This window comes from Oncorhynchus gorbuscha, linkage group LG20, assembly GCF_021184085.1.
Source record: "Oncorhynchus gorbuscha isolate QuinsamMale2020 ecotype Even-year linkage group LG20, OgorEven_v1.0, whole genome shotgun sequence".
Lineage (NCBI taxonomy): Eukaryota > Metazoa > Chordata > Actinopteri > Salmoniformes > Salmonidae > Oncorhynchus > Oncorhynchus gorbuscha.
Window position 1 is genome coordinate 40,763,769 of NC_060192.1, and position 27,498 is coordinate 40,791,266.

General features: G+C 49.2%; 1 protein-coding gene across 3 annotated transcripts in view; it reads right to left on the bottom strand.

Moving 5' to 3' along the window:
* The window catches only part of cadm2a (cell adhesion molecule 2a), an 895,315-nt gene that overhangs the window by 193,608 nt on the left and 674,209 nt on the right, over positions 1-27,498 (bottom strand). The window lies entirely within an intron of this gene.

Here is a 27,498-nt window from a genome sequence, read left to right on the forward strand (position 1 = left end):
CCACTGTGTAATTCTGTGAGCATGACATGCCCAGTTATAAAATAGTATTAATAATGAATTAGGTAGTGCCCAGGTCTCCTACATTATATGGTAGCTGCAGTTTACTAAATTTCAACCCCGCCCAAATAGGTCCACAGACGATTCAATCTCAACCACACTGCACACTGCCCTAACCCATCTGGACAAGAGGAATACCTATGTGAGAATGCTGTTCATCGATCACAGCTCAGCATTTAACACCATAGTACCCTCCAAACTCGTCATCAAGCTCGAGACCCTGGGTCTCGACCCCGCCCTGTGCAACTGGGTACTGGACTTCCTGACGGGCCGCCCCCAGGTGGTGAGGGTAGGTAACAACATCTCCACCCCACTGATCCTCAACACTGGGGCCCCACAAGGGTGTGTTCTGAGCCCTCTCCTGTACTCCCTGTTCACCCACGACTGCGTGGCCACGCACGCCTCCAACTCAATCATCAAGTTTGCGGACGACACAACAGTGGTAGGCTTGATTACCAACAACGACGAGACGGCCTACAGGGAGGAGTTGAGGGCCCTCGGAGTGTGGTGTCAGGAAAATAACCTCACACTCAATGTCAACAAAACTAAGGAGATGATTGTGGACTTCAGGAAACAGCAGAGGGAACACCCCCCCTATCCACATCGATGGAACAGTATATTTCAGTTGTCATGGAAATAGTCTGAGTCTGCACAGAACTGCCAGGACCGCTGATCAATGGAGACATTCAAGTTTTTTTTTGTCCTGTATCTCTCGACACATTAATGGAAATAGTCATTGTCTCTCAACCTTCAAGCTGTGTACTGGACCCTATTCCAACTAAATTACTGAAATAGCTACTTCCTGTGCTTGGCCTTTCTACGTTGAACATTGTAAATGGCTCCTTATCCTCCGGATGTGTACCAAACCTTGACCCCGAAAAAAACAAAACGATTGACGTATATTGAATCTCCCATTCCAGAAATAGCTGTTGCTCAGTAAATAATGTATACAAAATGATCTATTCTGGTTTTAGACCCCATCATAGCACTGAGACTGCACTCTTGAAGTTGGTAAATTACCTTTTAATGGTGTCAGACCAAGGCTCTGCATCTGTCCTCGCGCTCCTAGACCTTAGTGCAGCTTTTGACACCATCGATCACCACATTCTTTTTGAGAGGAAACTGTAATTGGTCTACAAGGCTCTGTCCTCGCGCTCCTAGACTTTAGTTCAGCTTTTGACACGATTCTTTTTGAGAGGAAAGATATCAGTTTGTATCTGTGGATAGTTTGTCTTCTGACAAATCAATTTTATGTTTCGGTGTTCCTCAAGGTTCCATTTTAGAACCACTATTGTTTTCACTATATATTTTACCGCTTGGTGATGTCATTCGGAAACTGTAATTGGTCTACGTGGACAAGTTCTTTCCTGTTTTAGATCTTATCTGTCGGAAATATATTTGTTTGTCTCTGTGGGATTATTTATTCTCTTACAAATCAATGGCAAGTTTCGGTGTTCCTCAAGGTTCCATTCCAGGACCACTATTGTTTTGACTATATATGCTACCTCTTGGTTATTCGGAAGCACAGTGTCAATTTTCACTGGTATGCAGATGACACACAGCTGTACTTTTCGATGAAACATGGTGAAGCCCCAAAATTGCCCTCCCTGGAAGCCTGTGTTTCAGACATAAGGAAGTGGATGGTGGAAAAGTTTTAACTTTTAAACTCAGATGTTCTAGGTAAAAAAAAACTCAGATCTTTGTAGGCTACACTCAGGGTAGTAAGTTAGTGGTCTGTTCATATCCCTTTTGGTGGTTTGGCAAAGTGGGTGGGGTTACACAATGTCGCATCTCTCACTCTTTCTCCCCTCCCGGTGGACCTGAGCCCTAGGACCATGCCTCAGGACTACCTGGCCGGATGACTCCTGGCTGTTCCCAGTCCACCTGGTCATGCTGCTGATCCAGTTCCGGCTGTTCTGTGGCTATGGAACCCTGTGAACTGTTCACCGGTCGTGCTAGCTTCTCCCGGACCTGCTGTTTCGACCTCTGAATGATCGGCTATGAAAAACCAACTGACATTTACTCCTGAGGTGCTGACCCGTTGCACTCTCTACAACCACTGTGATTATAATTTGACCATGTTGGTCATCTATGAACGTTTGAACATCTTGAAGAACAATCTGGCCTTAATTGCCATGTACTCTTATAATCTCCACCACGGCAAAGCCGGGAAGAGGACTGGCCACCCCTCAGAACCTGGTTCCTATCTAAGTTTCTTTCTAAGTTCCTGCTTTTTAGGGAGATTTTTCCCTAGCCACCATGCTTTTTGCATTGCTTGCTCTTTGGGGTTTTAGGCTCGGCTTCTGTGTAACGCTTGTGACCACTGCTGACGTAAAAGGGCCTTATAAATAACATTGATTGTTTGTCTGTATTCCGAAGGAGGCTGGTGAGGAGAACGGGCTCATAATGATGGCTGGAATGGAGTTTGATGTGTTTGATGAATCCCGTTCCATCCATTTTAAGCCCTACTACGAGCCCATCCTCCTCCTCTGATTTGAATTGCCACCAGCCACCACTGGCATTCACCTATTTTTCTAATAGTTTGACTAGACGGGATGTCAGAAGTGACTTTCATAGCAGGTTAGGAGGATTAGGTAGAGGTTAGGAGGATTAGGTAGAGGTTAGGAGGATTAGGTAGAGGTTAGGAGGATTAGGTAGAGGTGAGGAGGATTAGGTAGAGGTGAGGAGGATTAGGTAGAGGTGAGGAGGATTAGGTAGAGGTGAGGAGGATTAGGTAGAGGTTAGGAGGATTAGGTAGAGGTGAGGAGGATTAGGTAGAGGTGAGGAGGATTAGGTAGAGGTGAGGAGGATTAGGTAGAGGTGAGGAGGATTAGGTAGAGGTGAGGAGGATTAGGTAGAGGTGAGGAGGATTAGGTAGAGGTGAGGAGGATTAGGTAGAGGTGAGGAGGATTAGGTAGAGGTGAGGAGGATTAGGTAGAGGTGAGGAGGATTAGGTAGAGGTGAGGAGGATTAGGTAGAGGTGAGGAGGATTAGGTAGAGGTGAGGAGGATTAGGTAGAGGTGAGGAGGATTAGGTAGAGGTGAGGAGGATTAGGTAGAGGTGAGGAGGATTAGGTAGAGGTGAGGAGGAGTAGGTAGAGGTGAGGAGGATTAGGTAGAGGTGAGGAGGATTAGGTAGAGGTGAGGAGGATTAGGTAGAGGTGAGGAGGATTAGGTAGAGGTGAGGAGGATTAGGTAGAGGTGAGGAGGATTAGGTAGAGGTGAGGAGGATTAGGTAGAGGTGAGGGAGGATTAGGTAGAGGTGAGGAGGATTAGGTAGAGGTGAGGAGGATTAGGTAGAGGTGAGGAGGATTAGGTAGAGGTGAGGAGGATTAGGTAGAGGTGAGGAAGATTAGGTAGAGGTGAGGAGGATTAGGTAGAGGTGAGGAGGATTAGGTAGAGGTGAGGAGGATTAGGTAGAGGTTAGGAGGATTAGGTAGAGGTTAGGAGAATTAGGTAGAGGTGAGGAGAATTAGGTAGAGGTGAGGAGGATTAGGTAGAGGTGAGGAGAATTAGGTAGAGGTGAGGAGAATTAGGTAGAGGTGAGGAGGATTAGGTAGAGGTGAGGAGGATTAGGTAGAGGTGAGGAGGATTAGGTAGAGGTTAGGAGGATTAGGTAGAGGTTAGGAGGATTAGGTAGAGGTTAGGAGGATTAGGTAGAGGTTAGGAGGATTAGGTAGAGGTTAGGAGGATTAGGTAGAGGTTAGGAGGATTAGGTAGAGGTTAGGAGGATTAGGTAGAGGTTAGGAGGATTAGGTAGAGGTTAGGAGGATTAGGTAGAGGTTAGGAGGATTAGGTAGAGGTTAGGAGGATTAGGTATAGAATGAATGGTCTGTCATGTTGTCTGATGCTATAGAATGAAGGGTCTGTCATGTTGCCAGATGATATGATCTGCTATAGAATGAAGGGTCTGTTATGTTGTCTGATGCTATAGAATGAATGGTCTGTTATGTTGCCAGATGATATGATCTGCTATAGAATGAAGGGTCTGTTATGTTGTCTGATGCTATAGAATGAAGGGTCTGTCATGTTGTCTGATGCTATAGAATGAAGGGTCTGTTATGTTGTCTGATGCTATAGAGTGAATGGTCTGTTATGAATGAATGAATGGTCTAGAGAATGTGCAGTATGTTTGTAATCGGTTATGCAGCCAGACTTATGTGCCATTCCTATTTGCCTCAACCCTCTCATCCAAATTCTCATCAATCCACGGATTGCTCATTTTTACAGTCCTTTTCTTAATGGGTGCATTGCTTATTAGTAACTGGAGAAAGTCATTTCATAGATGTAGCGTCTGGTTGCTCCCTCATTACACCCCACGGATCAACACATATTATTTACATCAACAAACTAGGAATCACTACAAAACGTTATTGTTAATGAATATTAGGCCCAGCCTTTGGAACTTTGGTTTTCCTACTATGTTGTGATCACTACATCTGTTGATTTGGATCAACCCCTTGTAAGTTGTCTTAAGGGTCAGAAATGACCTGCCTCTATGTTGAACAGCAGAGAAACCCACTAAATGTATATTTTTTTCCAACTTGAAAATGGACTAATTTTTGAAGATGAAGATGAACATGACTGTAAGTCGCTTTGATAAAGCGTCTGCTAAATGGCATATTATTATTATATATTATGAAGCAAAGCAGTGCGATAGAAATAACAACACAGAGTTGCATGGAATAAACAAGCGACAGTCAATAACACAATAGAAAAAAGTCTATATATATTTGTGTGCAAATGGCGTGAGGAGGCATGGTAACAAATAGCCATAGTAAAGTAGGTAATTACAATTTAGCAGGTTAACACTAGTGATAAATGAGCAGATAATGATGTGCAAGTAGAGATACTGGTATGCAAAAGAGCAGAAAGTAAATAAAAACAGTATGGGGGATGAGGTAAACAGTGGGCTATTTATGATGGATCTACAGGTACAGCTGTAGCGATCGTGTTAGTTGCTCAGATAGCTGATGCTTGTGTTAGTGAGGGAAATGTAAGTCTCCAGCTTCAGCGATTATTGCAATTTGTTCCAGTCACTGGCAGCAGAGAACTGGAAGGAAAGGCGGTCAAAGGAGGAATTGGCTTTGGGGATGACCAATGAGATATACCTGCTGGAGCGCGTGCTACGGGTGGGTGTTGTTATCGTGACCAGTGAGCTGAGATAAGGCGGAGCTTTACCTAGCATAGGTAAATGACCTGGAGCCAGTGGGTCTAGCGACGAATATGTAGCGAGGGCCAGCCGACTAGAGCATACAGGTCGCAGTGGTGGGTGGTATAAGGCGCGTTGGTAACAAAACGGATGGCACTGTGATAGACTGCATCCATTTTGCTGAGTAGAGTGTTGGAAGCTATTTTGTAGATGACATCGCCGAAGTCAAGGATCGGTAGGATAGTCAATTTTATGAGGGTAAGTTTGGCGGCGTGAGTGGAGGCTTTGTTGCGAAATAGAAAGGCGATTCTAGATTTGATTTTGGATTGGAGGTGTTTGATATGAGTCTAGATGGAGAGTTTGCAGTCAGTAGTCAGAAACCTAGGCATTTGTGCTTCACGTATTCAAGGTTAGAACCGTCCAGAGAGGATAGTCGGTTGTGGGCAGCGATCGGTGTTAAAGAGCATGCATTTGGCTTTGCTAGAGGCTTAAGAGCAGTTGGAGGCCATGGAAGGAGTGTTGTATGGCATTGAAGCTTGTTTGGAGGTTAGTTAACACAGTGTCCAAAGAAGGCCAGAAGTATACAGAATGGTGACATCTGCATAGAGATGGGATCAGGGAATCACCAGCAGCAAGAGTGACATCGTTGATATAGACAGAGAAAAGAGTCGGCCTGAGAATTTAACCCTGTGGTACCCCCATAGAGACTGCTAGAGGTCCGGACAACATGCCCTCTGATTTGACACACTGAACTGCAAAGTAGTTGGTGAACCAGGTGAGGCAGTCATTAGAAAAACCATGGCTATTGAGTCTGCCGATGAGAGTACGGTGATTGACAGAGTCGAAAGCCTGTTGTCAGGTCGATGAAGATGGCTGCACAGTACTGTCTTTTATCGATGGCGGCTATATCGTTTTAGACCTTGAGTGTGGCTGAGGTGCACCTGTGACCAGCTCGGAAACCGATTGCACAGCGGAGAAGGTACGGTGGGGATTCGAAATGGTCAGTGATCTATTTATTAACTTGGCTTTCAAAGACTTTAGAAAGGCAAGGCAGGATGATACAGGTCTGTAACAGGTAGAGTGTCTCCTTTGAAGAGGGTGATGACCCCGCGGCAGCTTTCCAATCTTTAGGATCTCGGACGAATATGAAAGCGAGGTTGAACAGGCTGGTAATAGGGTTGCAACAATGGCGGTGGATAATTTTAGAAAGAGCGGGTCCAGATTGTGTACAATATTACGTATTGATCCTTAAAAAATAAAAATTTTACATTACCCTGCAGTCTGTAATGGGCTGTTGGTGAAGTAGACATACTCTGTATTCATATCACCAAATATATAAATAAGCTCCCACAATGAATTTCAATAGAAAACAAGATCCTGCAACCATGAAGAGGTAAATACCTGTCTATTTATGGAAAATTTGCCCTGATTAACTCCTTAGTCATATCTCAGTTTACTTTACTCATGGCGCTGCCTATTCTTGATGATTCATTTTTCAAATCATATGAGCAAAAAATATTCAGCTTTATCTGGGACGCTAAACCAGACAAAATAAAACGAGCCTATCTGTATAATGAATATGAATTGGATGGGTTGAGATTATTAGAATGTATGCACACATGACTGTAAGTCGCTTGGATAAAAGCGTCTGCTAAATGGCATATTATTATTATTATTATATTATTACATATAAAAGCACTAAACCTTTCTCTAGAAGCTTCACTCATTCCAAAGTTTTATTTGAATCCTAAATGGTTCTCAAGCAGACTAAGAAAAGCTCATACATTGTTTAAAAATGGCCTTTGCCTTTGTGCGGATTGCCCTGTCTCATTTTCAAACTAGCATTGCAGAGCTGGCTACAATATAAATTTCATCACCCCTGAGAAGATATAACAACATATTACAATAAATATTACGGCTGAACCAAATATGCTGGTTGATAAAATACCTAGCTTTATGGGAGAAATGTTTGAAAAGGGTATTTTGTTCTTAAATGATACTGTAAATTGGAATGGTAGAGCTAGTGTCCTTCATGAGTCACAGAATTGTATGGGAAGGTCTGTTCAATCTGAGAGTACAACCAATTGATTACAGCATTGGCACAAAAGAAGAAAGGATCAAAACTGGAGGAGGCAGGCATGGGAGAGGTAGGAGAACTGGTCTGTCTGCCCAATATAAAGGATCAAAACTGGAGGAGGGAAGGGACCACTGGGTCTGCATCTGCCAATATAAAGGATCAAAACTGTAGGAGGTAGAGAACTGGTCTGTCTGCCCAATATAAAGGATCAAAACTGGAGGAGGTAGAGAACTGGTCTGTCTGCCCAATATAAAGGATCAAAACTGAAGGAGGTAGGGAACTGGTCTGTCTGCCCAATATAAAGGATCAAAACTGAGGAGGTAGGAACTGGTCTGTCTGCCCAATATAAAGGATCAAAACTGAGGAGGTAGGGAACTGGTCTGTCTGCCCAATATAAAGGACCAATACTGGAGGAGGGGGTGGAGGAGGTAGAGAACTGGTCTGTCTGCCCAATATAAAGGATCAAAATTGGAGGAGGTATGAACTGGTCTGTCTGCCCAATATAAAGGATCATTACTGGAGGAGGCAGAGGGAGGAGGGGGAACTGGTCTGTCTGCCCAATATAAAGGATCAATACTGGAGGAGGCAGTGGCAGCGGGAGGAGGTAGGAACTGGTCTGTCTGCCCAATATAAAGGATCACAACTGGAGGAGGCAGGTGGCAGAGGGAGGAGGTAGAGAACTGGTCTGTCTGCCCAATATAAAGGATCAATACTGGAGGAGGTAGGGAACTGGTCTGTCTGCCCAATATAAAGGATCAATACTGGAGGAGGAGGGTGGCAGCGGAGGAGGTAGGGGAACTGGTCTGTCTGCCCAATATAAAGGATCAAAACTGGGAGGAGGTAGGGAACTGGTCTGTCTGCCCAATATAAAGGATCAAAACTGAAGGAGGTAGGGAACTGGTCTGCCCAATATAAAGGATCAATACTGGAGGAGGTAGGGAACTGGTCTGTCTGCCCAATATAAAGGATCAATACTGGAGGAGGCAGAGGGAGGAGGTAGGGAAACTGGTCTGTCTGCCCAATATAAAGGATCAATACTGGAGGAGGCAGGTGGCAGCGGGAGGAGGGAGGGAACTGGTCTGTCTGCCCAATATAAAGGATCACAACTGGAGGAGGAGGGTGGGAGGAGGTAGGGAACTGGTCTGTCTGCCCAATATAAAGGATCAAAACTGGAGGAGGCAGGTGGCAGAGGGAGGAGGTAGGAAGGAAGTAGTAAAGTTTACCATTTTCACTTGAGGACCAGGATGTTGACAACTGTGCCATACAGATTGCAAAATAGTTGGGAAGAGATTTTGATGTACCGATTCCATGGTACAGGGTGTATGAGTTGATACATAAAGTAACGCAAGATAAAGACTTCGTGCTTTTCAGCTCAAATTATTATATGGAATTCTTGCCACCAACAAAATGTAGAATATTTGGGGCATAAAATCATCGAAGCTCTGCAAATGTTGTTGGATACAGAATCAATAGACCACTTATTTTAGTATTGCCCTCAGGTAGCCTGTTTCTGGTCTCAGGTTCAGGAATGGCTGAAAATGCATAGCATTCATCTAAAATTGACCCGAGAAATAGTGTTGTTGGGAGATCTGGAGAGACCGGGTCAGTCATTTACTAACATACTGATACACTTAGTAAAAGTATTGATCTCAGGAGATCTGGAGAGACCGGCTCAGTCATTTACTAACATACTGATACACTTAGTAAAAGTATTGATCTCAGGAGATCTGGAGAGACCGGTCAGTCAATTACTAACATACTAGTACACTTAGTAAAAGTATTGATCTCAGGAGATCTGGAGAGAATCGGCTCAGTCAATTCAACATACTAATACACTTAGTAAAGTATTGATCTCAGGAGATCTGGAGAGACCGGGTCAGCCTTCAATTACTAACATACTAGTACACTTAGTAAAAGTATTGATCTCAGGAGATCTGGAGAGACCGGGTCAAATAATTACTAACATACTAGTACACTTAGTAAAAGTATTGATCTCAGGAGATCTGGAGAGACCGGTCAGTCAATTACTAACATACTAATACACTTAGTAAAAGTATTGATCTTCAACACGCAATCTGTTGATTCTATTCGATTAGATAGATTGAAATTGTACATTAAACATCACAGTATAGTTGAAAGATAAGTGTTGCGTAGAAACCCGAAGTGGGTGGGCCAGCAGAGATAGATGGGATGGGCTGAGGGTGGCCAGCAGAGATAGATGGGATGGGCTGAGGTGGCCAGCAGAGATAGATGGGATGGGCTGAGGGTGGCCAGAGATAGATGGGATGGGCTGAGGGTGGCCAGCAGAGATAGATGGATGGGCTGAGGGTGGCCAGCAGAGATAGATGGGATGGGCTGTGGGTGGCCAGCAGGAGATAGATGGGATGGGCTGAGGGTGGCCAGCAGGAGATAGATGGGATGGGCTGAGGGTGACCAGCAGAGATAGATGGGATGGGCTGTGGGTGGCCAGCAGAGATAGATGGGATGGGCTGAGGGTGGCCAGGGAATCTGTTGGATGACTGGTATGATGTAGTTGTTGGATGACTGGTATGATGTAGTTGTTGGATGGGAGTCTGTTGGATGACTGGTATGATGTAGTTGTTGGATGGGAGTCTGTTGGATGACTGGTGTGATGTAGTTGTTGGATGACTGGTATGATGTAGTTGTTGGATGACTGGTATGATGTAGTTGTTGGATGGGAGTCTGTTGGATGACTGGTATGATGTAGTTGTTGGATGACTGGTGTGGTGTAGTTGGATGACTGGTATGATGTAGTTGTTGGATGACTGGTATGATGTAGTTGTTGGATGGGAGTCTGTTGGATGACTGGTGTGATGTAGTTGTTGGATGACTGGTATGATGTAGTTGTTGGATGACTGGTATGATGTAGTTGTTGGATGGGAGTCTGTTGGATGACTGGTATGATGTAGTTGTTGGGATGACTGGTGGGTGTAGTTGGATGACTGGTATGATGTAGTTGTTGGATGACTGGTATGATGTAGTTATTGGATGACTGGTGTGATGTAGTTGTTGGATGACTGGTGTGATGTAGTTGTTGATGACTGGTGTGATGTAGTTGTTGGATGACTGGTATGATGTAGTTGTTGGATGACTGGTGTTACTTAATCCCTTTTTGGCCCGACAGTCTAGGGGGGATGGTAATGAGACCAGAATATAACTCATGCAAATTATTATTGTGACAAAGTAAAAGTGTGCACGAAATAACCACGACAACAGAAATCTACCGTCAAACTCCAGGTTTATTTATAAACACACGGTAATGGGGAGCAGGAAAAGGGGCTGAGCTGGACCCAAGGAAAGAAACAATAAATATACAATAACACACCCCTAAGCTAGACTAGCCTACTTAAAAACAGCTAACTAACTAACCAAAAATACAGTGGTGGTCCGCACAGTTCTAACTAGTGTATTTAACAAAGTTCACCTATGGGTAGTGTATGCCCATGGGCGACTGGTCTTGGTTTCCCCTTTTCCCACCAGCAATAAACAAACACCATAACCAACAACAATACTCACAGGTGATGACAAAGTGCTATGGAGGTGCTTAAACAAAAGAGAGGTTAAGACACAAAGCGAGAGTGAAACACAGAGACCTACAGACATGGCATTTACAGAGAGATTTAGCTAGAGATTGAGCTCCAGAACAAACACATGATGGGGTTTTTAAACCATGGGAAAGGAACTGTGATAGGATAGGAAGTAGGAGGAGGTGTGTCTTCTGATTGATGATTGACTGTTGACTGATTGGGGAGTGATGGTTTTCACCTGTGAGGGGAGAAGGAGAGATAAGAAACACACATACAGGATAACTGTATCCAGAATAACTGGTGTGGTGTAGTTGTTGGATGACTGGTGTGATGTAGTTATTAGATGACTGGTGTGATGTAGTTATTAGATGACTGGTATGATGTAGTTGTTGGATGACTGGTATGATGTAGTTGATGACTGGTGGTGTAGTTGTTGGGTGACTGTGGTGTAGTTGTTGGATGACTGGTATGATGTAGTTATTAGATGACTGGTATGATGTAGTTATTGGATGACTGGTATGATGTAGTTGTTGGATGACTGGTATGATGTAGTTGTTGGATGACTGGTGTGGTGTAGTTGTTGGATGACTGGTATGATGTAGTTGTTGGATGACTGGTGTGATGTAGTTGTTGAATGACTGGTATGATGTAGTTGTTAGATGACTGGTGTGATGTAGTTGTTGGGTGACTGGTGGATGTAGTTGTTGAGCGGCTTCACTGCAAGTATATTGTATGTTTGAATATTCAATAAATAAATAAATAAAGAGAGGAGATGCCAATTCTGCCCCGGAAGAAGGACCGTAAAACAAATACTATGTGCTGCACATGTGAGAAAGACATCTACAATGTCCATGCAACCACACTTGCATACTGTCCTGCTTGTACTAATTACAGTTGATTGATTTATGTTCTTCACGTTTTTGTTTAGTATATATTGTATTATGTTATTCTTAATTATTGTTGTTGTTTATACACCTTGTGCGTGGGGACAATGGTTCAAAAAAATATTGACTAGCTTGATGGAAGCCAGTCAATATTTAAACCACCCAGAAAATATACCTCTCTGTTGATATCACATACATTATCAAGCAAGTCACACATGTTATCCAGATAGTGACTGTTAGCACTTGGTGGTCTATCGCAGCTTCACACCAGAATGGGCTCTAGGCAGATTAACCTGTAGCCATATTACTTCAACAGTATTTAACATGAGAACCTCTCTAATCTTTACAGGAATGTGGTTCTGAATATAAATGGAAACACCTCCACCATTAGCATTTATGTCTTTATATAACATACACTCTTATGTAGGTGGTCATAACCAGACATACAATAACTACTGTTGTAGGTTGTGACACTCTTATGTAGGTGTTATAACCAGCCATACAATAACTACTGTTGTAGGTTATGTAGGTTATGACACTCTTATGTAGGTGGTCATAACCAGCCATACAATAACTACTGTTGTAGGTTATGTAGGTTATGACACTCTTATGTAGGTGTTATAACCAGCCATACAATAACTACTGTTGTAGGTTGTGACACTCTTATGTAGGTGTTATAACCAGCCATACAATAACTACTGTTGTAGGTTATGACACTCTTATGTAGGTGTTATAACCAGCCATACAATAACTACTGTTGTAGGTTATGTAGGTTATGACACTCTTATGTAGGTGTTATAACCAGCCATACAATAACTACTGTTGTAGGTTATGACACTCTTATGTAGGTGTTATAACCAGCCATACAATAACTACTGTTGTAGGTTATGACACTCTTATGTAGGTGTTATAACCAGCCATACAATAACTACTGTTGTAGGTTATGACACTCTTATGTAGGTGTTATAACCAGCCATACAATAACTACTGTTGTAGGTTATGACACTCTTATGTAGGTGTTATAACCAGCCATACAATAACTACTGTTGTAGGTTATGACACTCTTATGTAGGTGTTATAACCAGCCATACAATAACTACTGTTGTAGGTTGTGACACTCTTATGTAGGTGTCATAACCAGCCATACAATAACTACTGTTGTAGGTTATGTAGGTTATGACACTTTATGTAGGTGTCATAACCAGCCATACAATAACTACTGTTGTAGGTTGTGACACTCTTATGTAGGTGTTATAACCAGCCATACAATAACTACTGTTGTAGGTTGTGACACTCTTATGTAGGTGTCATAACCAGCCATACAATAACTACTGTTGTAGGTTATGTAGGTTATGACACTCTTATGTAGGTGTCATAACCAGCCATACAATAACTACTGTTGTAGGTTATGTAGGTTATGACACTCTTATGACACTCTTATGTAGTTGTCATAACCAGCCGTACAATATTGCAATATATGTCATAACGTGTCTAAAATGTATGACGCCAGTAAGTGAAAAGCACTACGGTTAATTTATCAACAATACATTCAACAGAAGTAACAACGCCGTATCTAATCTTACCCTCAAGGAAGGCCTCAAAAGGGCTGGTTACACACACACTTGCCACCTGTCAGGTGTGTCACGGCTTCTATGAGTAGTGGGAGGAGAAGGCAGGCGCAGAGAGCAAGGTAGTTCACAACATGTGGATTTTTATTTTCCAAAAACCCAGAGAGACGGTGACGCCACACACAAGGGCGTGTAAAGACCCAGTCCAACCAAACAGCAGGTGAACGAGGACCCAAACGCGACTTAACAGAAACAGAGTTTATTAATGTTCAAAACGGAATAACAGAAATCCTCTAGATTGTAGAGGGAAAACAACTGGAGAAGCGGCCACAGACTGCAGGTCGCTTCGGGTAGGCGCAGGCCGTAGTCGACTGAGACACCTGCTCACACGCAGCGTCTGATGAAGGCACAAAACACGACAGGACAGGGTGATACACAATCACGGCAAAAACACGACAGGACAGGGGCGAAACGCAATCACAGCATGGTGAATACAATACAAGGAACTGACGGCACAGGAACGGATCACAAAGGAATAAATAGGGACTCTAATCAGGGGAAAGGATCGGGAACAGGTGTGGGAAGACTAAATGATGATTAGGGGAATAGGAACAGCTGGGAGCAGGAACGGAACGATAGAGAGAAGAGAGAGCGAGAGAGTGAGAGAGGGAGGGAGAGAGAGGGATAGGGAGGGAAAGAACCAAATAAGACCAGCAGAGGAAACGAATAGCAATGGGAGCACAGGGACAAGACAAGATAATAAATGACAAACATGACAGTACCCCCCACTCACCGAGCGCCTCCTGGCGCTCTCGAGGAAGAACACTGGCAGCAACGGAGGAAATCATAGATCAAACGGTCCAGCACGTCCCGAGAAAGAACCCAACTCCTCTCCTCAGGACCGTAACGAAAAACGATAAAAGGGAAACTAGGGTACTACTCTAAAAAAAAAAAAAATGAGAACTAGGGACAGACTGAGACACAGCAAGGGCAGGGACAAGAACAGGAGAGATGCGATGGCAGGGAACAGACTGAGACCCAGCAAGACCAGGAGCAGAAGCAGAAAAAAAATTACCAGACTTCTTCTGCGCGCAGTCTGAACACGCAGCCACGAAACGGCGCGTGTCACGCTCCTGAGTCGGCCACCAAAAAGCGCTGGCGAATAGACGCAAGAGTGCCTCGAACACCGGGATGACCAGCTAACTTGGCAGAGTGAGCCCACTGAAGAACAGCCAGACGAGTGGAAACAGGAACGAAAAGGAGGTTACTAGGACAAGCGCGCGACGCAGTGTGCGTGAGTGCTTGCTTAACCTGTCTTTCAATTCCCCAGACTGTCAACCCGACAACACGCCCATAAGGAAGAATCCCCTCGGGATCAGTAGAAGCCACAGAAGAACTAAACAGACGGGATAAGGCATCAGGCTTGGTGTTCTTGCTACCCGGACGGTAAGAAATCACAAACTCGAAACGAGCGAAAAACAACGCCCAACGAGCTTGGCGGGCATTAAGTCGTTTGGCAGAACGGATGTACTCAAGGTTCTTATGGTCTGTCCAAACGACAAAGGCAGTCGCCCCCTCCAACCACTGTCGCCATTCGCCTAGGGCTAAGCGGATGGCGAGCAGTTCACGGTTACCCACATCATAGTTGCGCTCAGATGGCGACAGGCGATGAGAAAAATAAGCGCACGGATGAACCTTATCGTCAGACTGGAAGCGCTGGGATAGAATGGCTCCCACGCCTACCTCTGAAGCGTCAACCTCGACAATGAATTGTCTAGTGACGTCAGGAGTAACGAGGATAGGAGCGGACGTAAAACGTTCTTTTAGAAGATCAAAAGCTCCTGGGCGGAACCGGACCACTTAAAACACGTCTTGACAGAAGTAAGAGCTGTGAGAGGGCAGCAACTTGACCGAAATTACGAATGAAACGCCGATAGAAATTAGCGAAACCTAAAAGCGCTGCAACTCGACACGTGACCTTGGAGCGGGCCAATCACTGACAGCTTGGACCTTAGCGGAATCCATCTGAATGCCTTCAGCGGAAATAACGGAACCGAGAAAAGTAACGGAGGAGACATGAAAAGAGCACTTCTCAGCCTTTACGTAGAGACAATTCTCTAAAGGCGCTGTAGAACACGTCGAACGTGCTGAACATGAATCTCGAGTGACGGAGAAAAAATCAGGATATCGTCAAGATAGACAAAAACAAAAATGTTCAGCATGTCTCTCAGAACATCATTAACTAATGCCTGAAAAACAGCTGGCGCATTGGCGAGACCGAACGGCAGAACCCGGTACTCAAAATGCCCTAACGGAGTGTTAAACGCCGTTTTCCACTCGTCCCCCTCTCTGATGCGCACGAGATGGTAAGCGTTACGAAGGTCCAACTTAGTAAAGCACCTGGCTCCCTGCAGAATCTCGAAGGCTGATGACATAAGGGGAAGCGGATAACGATTCTTAACCGTTATGTCATTCAGCCCTCGATAATCCACGCAGGGGCGCAGAGTACCGTCCTTCTTCTTAACAAAAAAGAACCCCGCCCCGGCCGGAGGAGAAGAAGGCACTATGGTACCGGCGTCAAGAGACACAGACAAATAATCCTCGAGAGCCTTACGTTCGGGAGCCGACAGAGAGTATAGTCTACCTCGAGGAGCGTGGTCCCTGGAAGGAGATCAATACTACAATCATACGACCGGTGAGGAGGAAGGGAGTTGGCTCGGGACCGACTGAAGACCGTGCGCAGATCATGATATTCCTCCGGCACTCCTGTCAAATCGCCAGGTTCCTCCTGAGAAGTAGGGAGAGAAGAAACGGGAGGGATGGCAGACATTAAACACTTCACATGACAAGAAACGTTCCAGGATAGGATAGAATTACTAGACCAATTAATAGAAGGATTATGACATACTAGCCAGGGATGACCCAAAACAACAGGTGTAAACGGTGAACGGAAAATCAAAAAAGAAATAGTCTCACTGTGGTTACCAGATACTGTGAGAGTTAAAGGTAGTGTCTCAAATTTGATACTGGGAAGATGACTACCATCTAAGGCAAACATGGGCGTAGGCTTGTCTAACGGTCTGAAAGGAATGTTATGTTTCCGAACCCATGCTTCGTCCATGAAACAACCCTCAGCCCCAGAGTCAATCAAGGCACTGCATGTAGCACCCGAACCGGTCCAGCGTAGATGGACCGACATAGTAGTACAAGATCTAGATGAAGGGACCTGAGTAGTAGCGCTCACCAGTAGCCCTCCGCTTACTGATGGGCTCTGGCCTCTTACTGGACATGAAATAACAAAATGTCCAGCAACTCCGCAATAGAGGCACAGGCGGTTGGTGATCCTCTGTTCCCTCTCCTTATTCGAGATGCGAATCCCTCCCAGCTGCATGGGCTCAGTCTCAAAGCCAGAGGAGGAGATGGTTGCGATGCGGAGCAGGGAAACACCGTTGATGCGAGCTCTCTTCCACGAGCCCGGTGACGAAGATCTACCCGTCGTTCTATGCGGATGGCGAGAGCAATCAAAGTCCACATCTGAAGGAACCTCCCGGGAGAGAATCTCATCCTTAACCACTGCGTGGAGTCCCTCCAGAAAACGAGCGAGCAGCGCCGGCTCGTTCCACTCACTAGAGGCAGCAAGAGTGCGAAACTCAATGGAATAATCCGTTATGGACCGTTCACCTTGGCATAAGGAAGCCAGGGCCCTAGAAGCCTCCTCACCAAAAACTGAACGGTCAAAAACCCGAATCATCTCCTCTTTAAAGTTCTGGAATCTGTTAGAGCAATCAGCCCTTGCCTCCCAGATAGCTGTGCCCCATTCTCGAGCCCGGCCAGTAAGGAGTGAAATGACGTAAGCAACCCGAGCTCTCTCTCTAGAGTATGTGTGGGGTTGGAGAGAGAACACAATCTCACACTGCGTGAGAAAGGAGCGGCACTCAGTGGGCTGCCCGGAGTAGCAAGGTGGGTTATTAACCCTGGGTTCTGGAGGCTCGGCAGGCCAGGGAGTAACAGGTGGCACGAGACGTAGACTCTGGAACTGTCCAGAGAGGTCGGAAACCTGAGCGGCCAGGTTCTCCACGGCATGGCGAGCAGCAGACAATTCCTGCTCGTGTCTGCCGAGCATGGCTCCTTGGATCTCGACGGCAGTGTAACGAGCGTCTGAAGTCGCTGGGTCCATTCCTTGGTCGGTTCCTTCTGTCATGCAGGTGAACGAGGACCCAAACGCGACTTAACAGAAACAGAGTTTATTAATGTTCAAAACGGAATAACAGAAATCCTCTAGATTGTAGAGGGAAAACAACTGGAGAAGCGGCCACAGACTGCAGGTCGCCGGGTAGGCGCAGGCCGTAGTCGACTGAGACACCTGCTCACACGCAGCGTCTGATGAAGGCACAAAACACGACAGGACAGGGTGATACACAATCACGGCAAAAACACGACAGGACAGGGCGAAACGCAATCACAGCATGGTGAATACAATACAAGGAACCGACGGCACAGGAACGGATCACAAAGGAATAAATAGGGACTCTAATCAGGGGAAAGGATCGGGAACAGGTGTGGGAAGACTAAATGATGATTAGGGGAATAGGAACAGCTGGGAGCAGGAACGGAACGATAGAGAGAAGAGAGCGAGAGAGTGAGAGAGGGAGGGGAGAGAGAGGGATAGGAGGGAAAGAACCAAATAAGACCAGCAGAGGAAACGATGACGGGGATAAGCACAGAGAAAGGCACGCTGGTGATGCTCGAGCTCCTCATGGTCTACCCTAACAATACGCTATACAGACGTTTTGCATTTTAACGAAGATTGAAATTATTTCTATTTTATTAACATTGTATTAACTCAGGATGGTCAGAGAGAGAGAGAGAGAGATGGTCAGGGAGAGAGAGAGATGGAGGGAGAGAGAGAGAGAGAGAGAGAGAGAGAGAGAGAGAGAGAGAGATGGTCAGGGAGAGAGAGAGATGGAGGGAGAGAGAGAGCGAGAGAGAGAGAGATGGTCAGGGAGAGGGAGAGAGAGAGTGATTGGTCAGGGAGAGAGTGATTGGTCAGGGAGAGGGAGAGAGAGAGAGAGTGATTGGTCAGGGAGAGGGAGAGAGTGATTGGTCAGGGAGAGGGAGAGAGAGAGAGAGAGATGGTCAGGGAGAGAGAGAGATGGTCAGGGAGGGGGAGAGAGTGATTGGTCAGGGAGGGGAGAGGAGATGGCTTAGGGAGAGAGAGGGAGATGGTCAGGGAGGGGGAGAGAGAGATGGTTTGGGGGAGAGAGAGATGGTCAGGAGGGGGAGAGAGAGATGGTCAGAGAGAGAGAGATGGTCAGGGAGAGAGGGAGAGAGAGATGGTCAGGAGAGAGGGAGAGAGAGATGGTCAGGGAGAGAGAGAGATGGTCAGGGAGGGGAGAGAGAGATGGTCAGGGAGATGGTCAGGGAGAGAGAGAGAGAGATGGTCAGGGAGAGGGAGAGAGAGAGATGGTCAGGGAGAGAGAGAGAGAGAGATGGTCAGGGAGAGAGGGAGAGAGAGATGGTCAGAGAGAGAGGGGAGAGAGAGATGGTCAGGGAGAGAGGGAGAGAGAGATGGTCAGGGAGAGAGAGAGATGGTCAGGGAGGGGGAGAGAGAGATGGTCAGGGAGAGAGGGAGAGAGAGATGGTCAGGGAGAGAGAGAGAGAGAGATGGTCAGGAGAGGAGAGAGAGAGATGGTCAGGGAGGGAGAGAGAGAGAGAGATGGTCAGGGAGAGAGAGAGAGAGATGGTCAGGGAGGGGAGAGAGAGGTCAGATGGTCAGGGAGAGAGAGAGAGAGAGATGGTCAGGGAGAGGAGAGAGAGATGGTCAGGGAGAGAGAGAGATGGTCAGGGAGAGGGGAGAGAGATTGGTCAGGGAGGGGAGAGAGAGAGAGAGATGGTCAGGGAGAGAGAGAGAGATGGTCAGGGAGAGGGGAGAGAGTGATTGGTCAGGGAGAGGGAGAGAGAGATGGTCAGGGAGAGGGAGATGGTCAGGGAGAGATGGTCAGGAGAGATGGATGGTCAGGGAGGGGGAGAGAGATGGTCAGGATGGTCAGGGAGAGAGAGAGATGGTCAGGGAGGGGAGAGAGAGAGATGGTCAGGGGAGAGAGGGAGAGATGGTCAGGGAGAGAGGGATGAGAGAGATGGTCAGGGAGGGGGAGAGAGAGATGGTCAGGGAGAGAGAGAGAGAGAGATGGTCAGGGAGAGGGAGAGAGAGATGGTCAGGAGGAGAGAGGAGAGAGAGATGGTCAGGGAGAGAGATGGTCAGAGGGAGGGAGAGAGATGGTCAGGGAGAGAGGGAGAGAGAGATGGTCAGGGAGAGGGAGAGAGAGAGAGAGATGGTCAGGGAGAGAGAGAGAGAGAGATGGTCAGGAGAGGATGGTCAGGGAGAGAGAGAGAGAGATGGTCAGGGAGAGAGATGGTCAGGGAGGGAGAGAGAGAGATGGTCAGGGAGAGAGAGAGAGAGATGGTCAGGGAGAGGGAGAGATGGTCAGGGAGAGAGAGATGAGAGGGGAGATGGTCAGGGAGAGAGGGAGAGAGAGATGGTCAGGGAGAGGGGGAGAGAGAGATGGTCAGGGAGAGAGGGAGAGAGATGATGGTCAGGGAGAGAGAGAGAGAGATGGTCAGGGAGAGAGAGAGATGGGCAGGGGAGAGAGGATGAGAGAGAGATGGTCAGGGAGAGGGAGAGAGAGATGGTCAGGGAGGGAGAGAGAGAGATGGTCAGGGAGAGAGAGAGATGGTCAGGGAGGAGGGAGAGAGAGATGGTCAGGGAGAGAGGGGAGGGGAGAGAGATGGTCAGGGAGAGAGAGAGAGAGATGGTCAGGGAGAGGGAGAGAGAGATGGTCAGGGAGAGAGGAGGGAGATGGTCAGGAGAGAGAGGGAGAGAGGAGAGATGGTCAGGGAGGGGAGAGAGAGATGGTCAGGGAGAGAGAGAGATGGTCAGGAGATGGTCAGGGAGAGAGAGAGATGGTCAGGGAGGGGGAGAGGAGATGGTCAGGAGGAGAGAGAGAGAGAGAGATGGTCAGGGAGAGAGAGGGAGATGGTCAGGGAGGGAGAGAGAGAGGGTCAGGGAGAGGGAGAGAGAGATGGTCAGGAGAGGGAGAGAGAGATGGTCAGGGGAGGGGAGAGAGAGATGGTCAGGGAGAGGGAGAGAGATGGTCAGGGAGAGGGAGAGAGAGATGGTCAGGAGGGGAGAGAGAGATGGTCAGGGAGAGAGGGAGAGAGAGATGGTCAGGGAGGGAGAGAGATGGTCAGGATGGTCAGGGAGGGGGGAGAGAGAGATGGTCAGGGAGGGGGGGAGAGGTCAGGGGAGAGAGATGGTCAAGGGGGAGGAGAGAGAGAGAGAGAGAGATGGTCAGGGAGGGGAGAGAGAGAGATGGTCAGGAGAGAGGAGAGAGAGAGATGGTCAGGGAGAGAGAGAGAGATGGTCAGGAGGGGGAGAGAGAGATGGTCAGGGAGGGGAGAGATGGTCAGGGAGAGAGAGAGAGAGATGGTCAGGGAGAGGGAGAGAGGATGGTCAGGGAGAGAGAGAGAGATGGTCAGGGGGAGAGAGAGATGGTCAGGGAGAGGGAGAGAGAGATGGTCAGGGAGAGGGAGAGAGAGATGGTCAGGGAGAGAGGGATGGTCAGAGAGAGATGGTCAGGGAGAGAGAGAGAGATGGTCAGGGAGAGAGAGAGATGGTCAGGGAGAGAGGGGAGAGAGATGGTCAGGGAGGGGGAGAGAGAGAGATGGTCAGGGAGAGGGAGAGAGAGATGGTCAGGGAGAGGGAGAGAGAGATGGTCAGGGAGGGAGAGGAGATGGTCAGGGAGAGGGGGAGAGAGAGATGGTCAGGGAGAGGGAGAGAGAGATGGTCAGGGAGAGAGGGAGAGAGAGATGGTCAGGGAGAGAGAGAGAGATGGTCAGGGAGAGAGGGAGAGAGAGATGGTCAGGGAGAGGGAGAGAGAGAGATGGTCAGGGAGAGGGAGAGATGGTCAGGGAGAGGGAGAGAGAGAGATGGTCAGGGAGAGGGAGAGAGATGGTCAGGGAGAGAGGGAGAGAGATGGTCAGGGAGGGAGAGAGAGAGATGGTCAGGGAGAGGGAGAGAGATGGTCAGGGAGAGAGGGAGAGAGAGAGATGGTCAGGGAGAGGGGAGATGGTCAGGGAGATGGTCAGGGGAGAGGGAGAGAGATGGTCAGGGAGAGGGAGAGAGATGGTCAGGGGGGAGAGAGATGGAGGGAGAGAGAGAGAGATGGTCAGGGAGAGAGAGAGAGAGAGATGGTGGTCAGGGAGAGGGAGAGAGAGAGATGGTCAGGGAGAGAGGGAGAGAGAGATGGTCAGGAGGAGAGATGGTCAGAGAGATGGTCAGGGAGAGGGGAGAGAGAGATGGTCAGGGAGAGGAGAGGTCAGAGAGAGATGGTCAGGGAGAGGGAGAGAGAGATGGTCAGGAGAGAGGAGAGAGATGGTCAGGGAGAGGGAGAGAGATGGTCAGGGAGAGAGATGGGGGAGAGAGAGATGGTCAGGGAGAGGGAGAGAGAGATGGTCAGGAGAGAGAGGGGAGAGAGAGATGGTCAGGGAGAGGAGAGAGAGATGGTCAGGGGAGAGAGAGAGAGAGATGGTCAGGAGAGAGGAGAGAGATGGTCAGGGAGAGAGGGAGAGAGGAGAGAGAGATGGTCATGGTCAGGGAGAGGGAGAGAGATGGTCAGGGAGAGGGAGAGAGAGATGGTCAGGGGAGAGAGAGAGAGAGATGGTCAGGGAGGGGGAGAGAGAGATGGTCAGGGAGAGAGGAGAGAGATGGCCAGGGAGAGAGAGAGAGAGAGATGGTCAGGGGGAGAGAGATGGTCAGGGAGAGAGAGATGGTCAGGGAGAGAGAGATGGTCAGAGAGAGATGGTCAGGGAGAGAGATGAGAGAGAGATGGTCAGGAGAGAGAGAGAGAGATGAGATGGTCAGGAGAGGGAGAGAGAGAGATGGTCAGGGAGAGAGAGAGAGAGGTCAGGAGAGGGAGAGATGGTCAGGGAGAGGAGAGAGATGGTCAGGGAGAGGGAGAGAGAGATGGTCAGGGAGGGAGAGAGAGATGGTCAGGGAGAGAGGGAGAGATGGTGGCAGGGAGATGGTCAGGGAGAGAGAGAGAGAGAGAGATGGTCAGGGAGAGGGAGGAGAGAGAGAGAGATGGTCAGGGGAGGGAGAGGGTCAGAGATGGTCAGGGAGAGGGAGAGAGAGATGGTCAGGGAGAGAGGGAGAGAGATGGTCAGGGAGAGAGGGAGAGAGATGGTCAGGGAGAGAGGGAGAGAGAGAGAGAGATGGTCAGGGAGGGAGAGAGAGATGGTCAGGGAGAGGAGGGAGAGAGATGGTCAGGGAGAGGGAGAGAGAGATGGTCAGGGGAGAGAGAGAGGAGAGAGAGAGAGAGAGATGGCTAGAGAGATGGTCAGGGAGAGAGAGAGATGGTCAGGGAGAGAGGGAGAGGGATGGTCAGGGAGAGAGAGAGAGAGATGGTCAGGGAGAGGAGAGATGGTCAGGAGAGGAGAGAGAGATGGTCAGGGAGAGGGAGAGAGAGAGATGGTCAGGGAGAGAGAGGGGTCAGAGAGAGAGATGGTCAGGGAGAGAGATGGTCAGGGAGAGAGGGAGAGAGATGGTCAGGGAGAGAGAGAGAGAGATGGTCAGGGAGAGGAGAGAGAGATGGTCAGGGAGGAGGAGAGAGATGGTCAGGGAGAGGGAGAGAGAGATGGTCAGGGAGAGGGAGAGAGAGATGGTCAGGGAGAGAGAGAGATGGTCAGGGAGAGGGAGAGAGATGGTCAGGGAGAGGAGAGAGAGAGAGAGATGGTCAGGGAGAGGAGAGAGAGATGGTCAGGGAGAGAGAGAGAGAGATGGTCAGGGAGAGGGAGAGAGATGGTCAGGGAGAGAGAGAGAGAGATGGTCAGGGAGAGAGAGATGGTCAGGGAGAGGAGAGAGAGATGGTCAGGGAGAGAGAGAGATGGTCAGGGAGGGAGAGAGAGATGGTCAGGGAGAGAGGTCAGAGATGGTCAGGGGAGAGATGGTCAGGAGAGGGAGAGAGAGATGGTCAGGAGAGGGAGAGAGAGATGGTCAGGGAGGGGGAGAGAGAGATGGTCAGGGAGAGAGGGAGAGAGAGAGAGAGATGGTCAGGGAGAGGGAGAGAGAGATGGTCAGAGAGAGAGATGGTCAGGGAGGGGAGAGAGATGGTCAGGGAGAGAGAGAGAGAGAGATGGTCAGGGAGAGAGAGAGAGAGAGATGGTCAGGGAGAGGGAGAGAGAGAGATGGTCAGGGAGAGGGAGAGAGAGATGGTCAGGGAGAGAGAGAGAGATGGTCAGGGAGAGAGAGAGAGAGAGAGAGAGAGAGATGGTCAGGGAGAGAGAGAGAGAGATGGTCAGGGAGAGGGAGAGAGAGATGGTCAGGGAGAGAGAGAGAGATGGTCAGGGAGAGAGGAGAGAGAGATGGTCAGGGAGGGGGAGAGAGATGGTCAGGGAGAGAGAGAGAGATGGTCAGGGAGAGGGAGAGAGAGAGATGGTCAGGGAGAGAGAGAGAGAGAGATGGTCAGGGAGAGGGAGAGAGAGATGGTCAGGGAGAGAGATGGTCAGAGAGAGATGGTCAGGGGGGAGAGAGAGGGAGAGAGAGAGATGGTCAGGGAGAGGGAGAGAGAGGTCAGGGAGAGAGAGAGAGAGATGGTCAGGGAGAGAGAGAGAGAGATGGTCAGGGAGAGAGAGAGATGGTCAGGGAGGGGGAGAGAGATGGAGGGGGAGAGATGGTCAGATGGTCAGGGAGAGAGAGAGAGATGGTCAGGAGGGGGAGAGAGAGATGGTCAGGGAGAGAGAGAGAGAGAGAGATGGTCAGGAGAGGAGAGAGGTCAGGGAGAGAGAGAGAGAGATGGTCAGGGAGAGAGGAGAGAGAGAGAGATGGTCAGGGAGAGGGAGAGAGAGATGGTCAGGGAGAGGGGAGAGAGATGGTCAGGGAGAGGAGAGAGATGGTCAGGAGAGAGGGGTCAGAGAGAGATGGTCAGGGAGAGAGAGAGAGAGATGGTCAGGGAGAGGAGAGAGAGATGGTCAGGGAGAGGGGGAGAGAGATGGTCAGGGAGAGAGAGAGAGAGAGATGGTCAGGGAGAGAGAGAGAGAGAGATGGTCCAGGGAGGGGGAGAGAGATGGTCAGGGAGGGAGAGATGGTCAGGGAGAGAGAGAGATGGTCAGGGAGAGGGGAGAGAGAGAGATGGTCAGGGAGAGAGGGAGAGAGATGGTCAGGGAGAGGAGAGAGAGAGATGGTCAGAGAGAGAGAGAGAGATGGTCAGGGAGAGAGAGAGATGGTCAGGGAGAGAGAGAGATGGTCAGAGAGAGAGAGAGATGGTCCAGGGAGAGAGAGATGGCTAGGGAGGATGGTCAGGAGAGGGAGAGAGATGGTCAGGGAGAGGGAGAGAGAGATGGTCAGGGAGGGAGAGAGAGATGGTCAGGGAGAGAGAGAGAGAGATGGTCAGGGAGAGGGAGAGAGAGAGATGAGATGATCAGGGGGGAGAGAGAGAGAGAGGTCAGGGAGAGAGATGGTCAGGGAGGAGAGAGAGATGGTCAGGAGGGAGAGAGAGAGATGGTCAGGGAGAGAGAGAGAGATGGTCAGGGAGAGGAGAGAGAGATGGTCAGGGAGAGAGAGAGAGAGATGGTCAGGGAGAGAGAGAGAGAGATGGTCAGGGAGGGGAGAGAGATGGTCAGGGAGAGAGGGAGAGAGATGGTCAGGGAGAGAGAGAGAGAGAGATGGTCAGGAGAGAGAGAGATGGTCAGGGAGAGAGAGAGAGAGATGGTCAGGGAGAGAGAGAGAGAGATGGTCAGGGAGAGGGAGAGAGATGGTCAGGGAGGGGGAGAGAGAGAGATGGTCAGGGAGAGAGAGAGAGAGAGATGGTCAGGGAGAGGGAGAGAGAGATGGTCAGGGAGGGGAGAGAGATGGTCAGGGAGAGGGAGAGAGAGAGATGGTCAGGGAGAGGAGGGAGAGAGAGATGGACAGGAGAGGGGGAGAGAGAGATGGTCAGGGAGAGAGGAGAGATGGTCAGGGAGAGAGAGAGAGAGATGGTCAGGGAGAGAGAGAGAGAGATGGTCAGGAGGAGAGAGAGAGAGAGATGGTCAGGGAGAGAGGAGAGAGAGAGAGGGAGAGAGAGAGAGATGGTCAGGGAGAGGGAGAGAGAGAGAGAGAGAGAGAGATGGTCAGGGAGAGGGAGAGAGATGGTCAGGGAGAGGAGAAGATGGTCAGGAGAGAGAGATGGTCAGGGAGAGAGAGAGAGAGATGGTCAGGGAGAGGGAGAGGAGAGAAGATGGTCAGGGAGAGAGAGAGATGAGATGGTCAGGGAGAGGGAGAGATGGTCAGGGAGAGTGAGAGAGATGAGGGAGAGGGAGAGAGAGATGGTCAGGGAGAGGGAGAGAGAGATGGTCAGGGAGAGGGGAGAGAGAGAGAGAGGAGATGGTCAGAGAGAGAGAGATGGTCAGGGAGAGAGAGAGATGGTCAGGGAGAGAGAGAGATGGTCAGGGAGAGGGGAGAGAGATGGTCAGGAGGGGAGAGAGATGGTCAGAGAGGATGGTCAGGGAGAGAGAGAGAGAGATGGTCAGGGAGGGGAGAGAGATGGTCAGGGAGAGGGAGAGAGAGAGATGGTCAGGGAGAGAGAGAGAGAGAGAGATGGTCAGGGAGAGAGAGAGAGAGAGATGGTCAGGAGGGGGAGAGGGAGAGAGAGATGGTCAGGGAGAGGGAGAGAGAGAGAGATGGTCAGGGAGGGAGAGAGATGAGGAGAGAGAGAGAGAGATGGTCCAGGGAGAGAGAGATGGTCAGGGAGAGATGGTCAGATGGTCAGGGAGGGGGAGAGATGGTCAGGGAGAGAGAGAGATGGTCAGGGAGAGGGAGAGAGAGATGGTCAGGGAGAGAGGAGAGAGATGGTCAGGGAGAGGGAGAGAGAGAGAGATGGTCAGGGAGAGAGAGAGAGGTCAGGGAGAGAGAGATGGTCAGGGAGATGATGGTCAGGGAGGGGGAGAGATGGTCAGGAGGGGGAGATGGTCAGGGAGGGGGAGAGAGATGGTCAGGGAGAGAGAGATGGTCAGGGAGGGAGGAGAGATGGTCAGGGAGAGAGAGAGATGGTCAGGGAGAGGAGAGAGAGATGGTCAGGGAGAGAGGGAGAGAGATGGTCAGGGAGAGAGAGAGATGGTCAGGGAGAGAGAGAGAGAGATGGTCAGAGAGAGGAGAGAGATGGTCAGGAGAGAGAGATGGTCAGGGAGAGAGAGAGAGAGATGGTCAGGGAGAGGGAGAGAGATGGTCAGGGGAGAGAGAGAGATGGTCAGGGAGAGAGAGAGAGATGGTCAGGGAGAGAGGGAGAGAGAGAGGGAGAGATGGTCAGGGAGGGGAGAGAGAGAGATGGTCAGGGAGAGGGAGAGAGAGATGGTCAGGGAGAGAGAGAGAGAGATGGTCAGGGAGGGGAGAGAGATGGTCAGGGAGAGAGGAGAGAGAGAGATGGTCAGGGAGAGGGAGAGGGAGATGGTCAGGGAGAGAGAGAGAGAGAGATGGTCAGGGAGAGAGAGAGAGATGGTCAGGGAGAGAGGAGAGAGGGAGGGGAGAGAGAGATGGTCAGGGAGAGGGAGAGAGAGATGGTCAGGGAGAGGAGAGAGAGATGGTCAGGGAGAGGGGAGAGAGAGATGGTCAGGGAGAGGGAGAGAGAGATGGTCAGGGAGGAGGGAGAGAGAGATGGTCAGGGGAGGGAGAGAGAGAGATGGTCAGGGAGAGGGAGAGAGAGATGGTCAGGGAGAGAGGAGAGATGAGGGAGAGGGAGAGATGGTCAGGGAGAGGGAGAGAGAGATGGTCAGGAGGGGGGGAGAGAGAGATGGTCAGGGAGAGGGAGAGAGAGATGGTCAGGGAGAGAGAGAGAGAGATGGTCAGGGAGAGAGAGAGAGAGAGATGGTCAGGGAGAGGGAGAGAGATGGTCAGGGAGAGAGGGAGGGGGAGAGAGAGATGGTCAGGGAGAGAGGGAGAGAGAGAGATGGTCAGGGAGAGAGAGAGAGAGAGAGAGAGAGAGATGGTCAGGGAGGGGGAGAGAGATGGTCAGGGAGAGGAGAGAGATGGCTCAGGGAGAGAGAGAGAGATGGTCAGGGAGGGGGAGAGAGAGAGAGATGGTCAGGGAGAGGGAGAGAGATGGTCAGGGAGAGGGAGAGAGATGGTCAGGGAGAGGGAGAGAGAGATGGTTTGGGGAGGGGGAGAGAGAGATGGTCAGGGAAGAGGG